The 8,977-nt window shown below is 29.8% G+C and overlaps 1 long non-coding RNA gene across 1 annotated transcript; it reads left to right on the forward strand.

The window, feature by feature from the left end:
• Positions 1-4,133: 4,133 nt before the first annotated feature.
• LOC145956991 (uncharacterized) lies at positions 4,134-8,436 on the forward strand. Its single transcript, XR_014433449.1, has 3 exons — positions 4,134-4,377; positions 4,469-4,566; positions 5,842-8,436. It is a non-coding gene; the product is annotated as an uncharacterized LOC145956991 (long non-coding RNA).
• The last annotated feature ends 541 nt before the right edge of the window (positions 8,437-8,977 follow it).

The raw sequence follows: 8,977 nt of genomic DNA on the forward strand, positions 1-8,977 counted from the left end.
TGAATTAGGATTTGAGTAGATTTTAAAAGATTTTTTATTATCAAAAAGTTTTGTAGTATCCAATCAAAAAATTATTAAAAATAAAAAAGTTATGTAATATTCAATCAAGATAATAAATTTTTTTAAGCGATTTGTCAAAATTTGATGTTATTCAATTAAGACAATTAAGATTTTTTTTAGGAATCTATTGAAGTCTAGTGGTATTTAATTTCTTTTGTTTATTATTCATATTTATATATTATCCATAATAATTAATTTTTTAAAAATGTATCATAAAGTGTAGTGTGAGTTGTCAAAAAGTATAGTATGAGTTGTAAAAAAGTACGGGTACTTACAAACAATTTTCATTAGAGCAAAAATTGTAAAAATATAATATGAATTACTTATGAGTGACGTGACACAGTGAGACCCATTTAAAATGATAAATAACTCCCCATTGTAGATACTCTTAAGTATTTTGTTAAATTCCTACAAACCCAGAACATTGTTCTGTTCTTCCTATGGTGGTGGCGTCAGGATTCACTGCCTTAGCACATGTCTTTCTCTGTTGAATTTTGGCCCTAAAAGTTAGGGTTTGCATTAAGGGAGCTGCCACTGCATTTTTCATTTCAAATTGGCTTAACACAGTGTTACTAGCGCTCTACATCTGGTTCTCCTCTTCCTGCAAAAGCACTTGGACTGGTTTCTCAAGGGAATCCTTCCACAACATCCCTCAGTTTCTCGGGCTTGTTTTTTCTTCAGCACTTATGGTCTGGTATGATAAACATTGTTACTGAACCAAAATTGGCCAAATTTTCAGTAATCCTGAAGTATCTAGGCTTTTGATAGTTACTTACTACTCATAATTTGAGATTTTTCTTTCATTTTTATCTAAAAAATAAATGAAATAGGAAAATATCTAACATACCAAAGGAGTATGTAGTACTTCTGAGTACTGGAAGTTTTTTCCTAAACTAATTAAAATTTGTCTCCATGATCAAATACATGCCTTGAGAAAAATCATTTCTATTCCTTGTGACTCATAGTGTGAATAAACAATGATCTAATAAATTGCTGCTCTCTGCTACTACCCTGTTACAGCCTAAAAAATGGACATTTCAGCTAATTGTGCTCCTTTCTGGTGCTCTTCCTAATCCAAAATTGCAAACTTCGGTATTTCCTATATGATTAGTTACTTAGGCTAAATTTCTTCTTAAGTACTTATATGAGAAGAAAATGTGAAGTTAGCTAATTTATAGAAGATTTTTCATATCTCATATTAACTTCTTCATAAACTTATTTTTTAATTTATGTATAAATTAATTTTAGTTAATAAAATTATTTTATTTTTTTCTTATTTTTTTCTCCTCTAAATATTTTTAGAGAAGTTTATCAAAACATGTACTTAAATTTTTCGGTTAAAGTCATTGGGGCTATTTCATTGTATAATCAAGATTTTACATGGCTTGCCAATACATTGACCTTTCTTTTTTGGATACAGGGTTTTCCAGCATTGTTATCAATGACCAATTGCACTTTTCTCATCCCCAGCTTCAATACAACTACTCTGTTTTGGATGATACCCTTTGGGATCAGTGCTGCTGCAAGGTTAGTCTTTGATGCTAACTGTGCTGATTATATAGTCTATTATTAAAAACAAAAGTATGTTTATGTTTCATGAAGAGTAATAATGAACTCCAAATGCGTTTTCTATTTCAACCATGAAGAAAAAAAAAATAACTGGCTAACTCTATTATCAAAAGATAAATATTGCAATCTCATGTTGCATACGTTATTGTTGGTTTACCAAGTCTAATTACATTTTATATGTTTAGGAGATATTTTATGAGAGTTATTTTTTATAAGATTATTACATAAACATATTTTACAATGATGAGATATTGTCTGTTTTGAGCCTAAGTCCTCACGATTTTGTTTTTGGTCATCACCCAAAAGGCCTATATATTATTGGAGTATGAATATATTTTATAAGTTTGTTATTTTTTCTCTTATTTTATCAATGTGAGACTTGTTTGTATCCCAACATTTACTCTAAACAGTACAAGGATCTCAAATGAACTAGGTGCTGGCTGTCCAAAAACTGCTTATTTAGCTGTTAAAGTCACCTTATTAATTTCTTTTAGAGTTTGTTTGGATGAAGAATTTAAATGAAGTAATTCATTTATTTGAAGAATTACAAATTATTTGAGATGAAATACTTCGTTTGGATGAAGAATTTACAAATAATTTGAAATACAAGCATTTGTAAAATTCTTTGAAATAATAGAATTTCAAAATTTCCCCAAAAAGTAAAAATTTAAAATTCTTCATATTTTTCTTATTTCACTTATATATTTTATCTAATCTCTTATCTCTTCATTTTTTTATTATTGAATATTCAAAAATATTTTTAAAATTATTAAATATTATCTAATATTAATTTTTAAAATTATTAAATATTTAAAAATTGACTAATATTTATTTTTATAAAATTTAATTTAAAAATCTAAACATACAATTATATTTTTAAAATCAATGAATCAAATTATTATATCCAAACTAATAATTTAAAATTTAAGAAATTTGAATTAATTTATCCAAATAAATTATTTTAAGAATTATAGAAATTGAAATAAAAAAAGTAATTCAAATACAAAAAATTTAAAATTTCTTAAATTTGTAAACACATTATCATGGTTGGGGCTTTTGGATTTACTCTTGTCATACTAACAAGGAACATTTGGGGCCATATTTTTATCAATGTACCTAAGTAGTAAGTTATGTGGCCTCCATTACACCAATTCTTGCAAGCTATGTCTTTATTGATTCGCTTCAAATAGCATTATCAGGTATTGAATAAAATCACTAAAAACTGTGATTCCTGGTACCAAAAGTTGCACTAAAATTAACTTCTCATCACAACTTCTAAGAACATTATGCATGACAACCTGAACAAAATAGTTAAAAATTAAAATATTACTGAACTTTTCAAAAGCAAGTATATGAGGAAAATGAATAGATTCCAACTCATCTAGTGCCTAAAAATAAAAAGCACTGCAACATTAATGTGTATCTAATTATGCCTAAAAAGTAAAGGCACTACTATTATTAGCATGTGATTTCCTAACAAAATTTTCTCTATACCATAAATATAAAATCTGTTTAGATACGAATTTAAAAGGATTTTTCAAAGTTTCTTTTCAAAAGTTAAATTATTTTTTTTTGGTAGAAATGTTCTTAAAAACACTTTTAACTTATATATAAAGGTACTCATACACTCTTACTAAAATTGTGGCACTCGAAAGATTACTATTTTATAAATATTTATTTATCTATTTATAATATAAAAATTAAATTATTTTATATTATGTTGACACGTCAGTTTAAAATATCTTTAAAATGTTGTCATGTTAACAAAATTGCTTGTGTCATTTTGAATTACCCCTCTTATTTTGATGATATAACTATATAATAACTACAAATCCTAATTTATGATACAAAAGCCATAATAATTACAAATCTTAATGTCTACCTTCAATGAGCTCTGTTTTCAGACACAAGTCAGTCCCAACCTCGATCCAACCGGACATATTACTTTCTTAGAAAAAGAATTCAACTTAGAAGGATGTGCTAGAACTTCTCTCTATTTAGTTATAATATAAAAGTCAAGTTACTTTGTATTACGTTAACATGTTAGCTTAAAATATCTCTAAAATGTTGTCATGTCAACAAAATTGCTTACGTGTCATTCTGAATTACCCTTCTTATTTTGATGATATAACTACATAATAATTACAAATCTTAATTTATAATATAAAAGTCATAATAACTACAAATCTTAATGTTACCCTTCAACGAGCTTTTTTTTTTAGACACAAGTCAGTCCCAACCTTGATCCAATCAGGCACATTACTTTCTTTACTTTCTCAGGAAAAAAAAATCTACTTAGAAGTGTAACATTGTAAAAAAAAAAAAAAAAAAAAAAAGAGGCTGATTCAGTAGCCCAGAACGGGCCGTTCCCAAACTGGAACGGGCCGTTCCACACTACTGAATTGAACTACATTTTGTAGTTGAGAACGGGCCGTTCCGGCAAGGAGAACGGGCGTTCTAGGAAGGAGAACGGGTCGTTCCGGGGGGAGAATGGGCCGTTCCGGAGGGAGAACGAGCTGTTCCTGAGGGAGAACGGGCCGTTCCGGATGAGTCCCGGAACGGGCCGTTCTGTTTTCAGAACGGGCCGTTCTGGGCGTGGATTTTGTGCGTGATCTGGGAGTTCAGAACGGGCCGTTCCGGTATCGGTACGGGCCGTTCTGGCCACTCCGGATTGCCTATAAATAGGGGTGAGGGGGGGCCGTGAGGAGTTCTGGTTCTAGAGAGAAGTTTTAGAGAGAAGGTCTCTGGGTCAGTGAGCTCCTTTCTCTCCCAAATTTCTCTGTTTAACTCCTTTTCTCCTCTAGATCAATAACTCCTTCTGTCTTTTCTTGAAATTCAGATTAGAAAGCTTGTTTTGGGAGGATTGAAGTTTCGAGTTGAGCCTCGAGGGGAAATTCTACTTTTGTTCAGTCTTTGGCTATTTGAGCCAATCTTCAGGTAAGGGAAGCTAGATTGTTTGCATGTGGCTGAATTTGTTAGTTTGGATGAGAGTTTTGAACTCTCTGAATAGTTTTAGGCCGGGCGCAGGTTGAGCGTGTCAGGCGTGGAAGAGCTTAGAGCTCTTGGGTTGGTGTTAGGCCAGGCGCGAGTTGACGGCACTGTGCTTGAATATATTTATGAATGAATTGATGCTTATGCATGTTTAAAGTTGAAGTTTTAGATCATGTATGTATGATATATGATGTATGGTGAGGTGTGATTCATATGTATGCTTTGTGATGATATATATGAATGTTTGAATATGATACGTTCATATGGTATGTATTGATCATAATGGTAGGTAGACCATTTATGATGTATGATGCATTATTGCATGTGATGTCTTATGACATGTGTATGGTTGTTGATCATGATGGTGGGCAGACCATTATGATGTATGATGCATGATTGCATGTGATGCCTATGGTATGAGTCTAGCCTAGGACTTGAGGAGAGGAAAAATATTTTCGAACTAGAAGAGCTCATATAGAGTCTCTTGAGAGTGGTGCTTGGATAGGCCACTGATATATGAGAGTGGTGCTCTGGGAGGCCACTGGATTTGGGAGAGTGGTGCTCAGATAGGCCACTAGGTTGGGTGAGTCTCCTCTAAGTCCTTAGCTAGTGTTGGAGCGGGGTATGAGGTCGAGGGTTATTCCCTTAACCAAGTACTCGGGAAGGTGCGTGGATCCTTGCGGATAGTCGGTGGGCGAACTCCACTATTGACTTGGTTAATGCATGCCAAGGTCGTGGTAAGCCCGTACCCAGCTGTGCTATACCTGACGGTGGATCTGGACTTCCAAGTGTGTAAGTGACATCATTTGAGTAAACCCGAGGGAGGATTATATCCTGTTTAGCTGTGACCGAGCGGGCGCTTTGGGCGTGAAAACGGTTGGGGTGGTTTCGGTAGGATGGAATGTCACTTATACAGCTCTATTGTTATGGAGATCTCCTAGGTGTATGCGTGACGACGCATTAGATGATTGATATGTATGCATACCTGTCATGAGTTGCATTCATTGCATGATTATTAATATGATGAAGTGTGGTGTTTGACTTCATGTTTGGTGAATGAATGATTGATTGAGATGAAAGGTTCCTTAGGGACAGGATTTGGGATGCATGTGTAGTATAGAATTTTTATTCTGTACTTGTATTATTGATCTTTGAATTCTAGCTTACCCTTCTGTTTTCCATGTGGTGGAACTGCGATGATCATACTTGGTATGGGAGCAGGTCAGGGATAGCTTGGGAGTAGAGATGATCGTTGTGAGACGAGGAGCTGAGTCTCGTGTTTTTAGTTACCATTCTGGGTAACATTTTTTTTGTCAGTGCTTGACCGGCACTAAGGAATATTTTGGGATGACTGTATATATATGGTGCTATATTTTATATACAGAAACTTAATTATTTCGATCTTTATATTTATGCCTGTATGTATGTGTTATCCAGTTTAATATTCTCTTAGTTAACTAGTTGTAGTGCGATTCCACTAAGTGTAGAGACCGTGGCGGGTCGTTACAAGAAGGATGTGCCAAAACTTCTCTGTATGTAATATAATTATAAAAATATTATCATTCTTCATTTTTTCCTTATATAAAAGGTCTGCTAAGCATACATATCTAAATTAATTTTTCTATGAAATTATGAAATAATGTTAGTACGGTTTAATAAATAAATATACTCACACATTAATAAAGACAGACATGTGTCATTGGTATTCTCACCTACTATGTTATTAATTTTAATAAATAATAATTGAATATTATTTATTATTTTCTATAATTGACATTTTAATCAAATTATGTCTCTTAATTATGATTATATGCAATTATACTAGCCCAAAAAAGAAAACTTAACGACTTAAAATGGTTAGTCCACAACAATCGACATTCCATTTTGGTGGGGGCTTTAAAATATTTGATTGATTACAATTCTGTATATTTCATTCATTATAGAAGTTCCTAGAGAATTAGAGGAATGTTTCCAACAAAAATAGTTTGTTCTTATATGTCTCTACTATTTTTCCAAATTAATCCTGCAAATATATATAATTCAGCCAAATATGTAGACGATTTATATACAATATCTTTTTCATTTGTTGAGGATTTTAATAATTGATATGTTTTTACAAATAAGTGAAATTTAATTTTTTGATCTGTATCCTCAATTTTTTGAAACTTTAAAAGTCCCGATCAATAAACCTATAAAACTCTTCAAATTGTATCTAATTCAATCCAAGTATTATAGACGTTCTTTCATTTCCACCTCCAAACATTTTCAATTTCATTGTGAATTTTATAAAAAAAATATATTCCATAATTTGCTGTCATTTTTTATTAAATCACATTAATCTATTTAATATAATTAATAAAAAAATATAATAATTATCGCATATTTATTTCATATCTTAATATTCCAAAGTAACAGTTATTATATTACAAAATTTTAATTTACATATATTAAAATATTATATAAAAAAATATGAAGGTTCAATAAATCGCATAACGCGAGCACATGTCTAGTTAACTATCAAAGGAGTAAATATTACATCATCCTTGATCTAGAGAGAACTTTTGTTTATTATATACTATATGAACTTGTCGTCGTGAATTTGTTACATCTATATAACATTTTATTTATAATAATAAATTAAATATAAAATACAGAGTGTTTTTACATTTTTTTTTGTTAGACTAATTTCGTCACATACGCAACTTTATGTATAACTTCCGATTTTCACTGTCATTTCTTCTTTTCAATTTTTTTTATTTTATTAAAAACACACAATACTAACATCTTTTATTGTACATTAAATGCATTATTTGTAGCTACTCTTCCAACTCTATTTTTTTTTTCCATTCTTACTTTTATATTTTATTTTATCGTTGAGAAAAATCTTACTTTTCTATTTGTAAGTGTCACTTAGTTTTTTCTTCAACTCTATTTTCCCCCCTTCTTTACTATTACATAGTTTAAAATAAGAATTTTTCAAATAGACAAACCTAAAATTAGGGATGGTACATCTGAATATATTTTTTTAATCTATTTACTATTTATACTAGTGGATAATGGATAATAATTTATGAAGTTAAAAATTATAATAATGAATTAACATTGTATAAAATAATTCAATATTATATTATATCAAAATCAAATAAAATAAATTTATTTATTAATTTGAAATTTCTATAAAGTAAAAACAATATTGTAAATAACATAACAGTTTTATTTATACACTGTACAGTCGAAATCTTTCTTTCTCTCCCGAGAGAGATTATTTTTGCAAGTAATATTTATAGATATAGATATTTTTAATGATAAGTTTTTTTTAAAAATTTGTTTGAGGTATATATATATTTTTTTATTAAAATGCTTTTTAACTCTAATACTTTTATTTACTTTATCTTTTAATTTTTTATCATTTAAAATAAATATTTTTAGTTCCTATACTTAATTTTTTAAATCTTTTTTAGTCTATAAAGTTTAAGATAAATATTTTTAATTTTTATACTTTCAATTTTTTTTAGTTTCTGTTATTAATTTTTTTATAATATTATTTATTTTGGTGACAAAAGTCTTTAATGAACAGGCATTGCCAGAGGATGTGGTTGGCAAAAACTTGGTGCATTATTCAATCTAGGATCTTATTATATTTTGGGCCTTCCTTTTTCTATTGTGACAACTTTTGTCTTCCACATGAAAGGATAGGTAAGATCTAACCATTTAATTATTAGTAAAAAAGAAATCTAACAACAAAAAATATCTTTGAAAAATTGGCTTTTAGCCGAGGTAAATGATGTCATGTAATTGATCTGAGTTAGTATGTTAGGATGCAAATCTATAAGAGTTTTTCTCAGAAAATAACGAGTTTTTTTAATTAAAAAAAATCCTCAAAAATTCTTATAAATTTGTAGCTATTATTATTGTTTGTTCGTAACTTGCATAAAATTGAACTTGTTAAACTGAAGCGAGTGATTATTTTGATTCTTGACAAGTACAAGGGCTACTTTTAGGGATCCTATTAGCACTTATTGTGCAAGTTGTGTAATTTCTTGTTGTCACCTTACGTGCCAATTGGGAGAATGAAGTAAGTTTTGTATCTTTAACGTAAGATTTATTTGTGTAAACTTTTTCAAAAATATTTTTAAAAGAAAAAAAATAAGAAGAAAAAATCATTTGAACAAAACTCTTATGTGTATTAACATTTGTCACTTCATACAGTTTAACTAGTGTATTAGCACTAATTAATTTTTCTTCTTCTTTTCTTTTCTATAAATGTTTTTATAGAAGTTTATCTAATCTGACTTTTAATTATGTTATCAACTCAGAATATTGACAAGTGTCTTCATTGTTCAGGCAAAGAAGGCAG

Source organism: Cajanus cajan, chromosome 1, assembly GCF_000230855.2.
Source record: "Cajanus cajan strain Asha chromosome 1, NIPB_CcT2T_4, whole genome shotgun sequence".
NCBI lineage: Eukaryota > Viridiplantae > Streptophyta > Magnoliopsida > Fabales > Fabaceae > Cajanus > Cajanus cajan.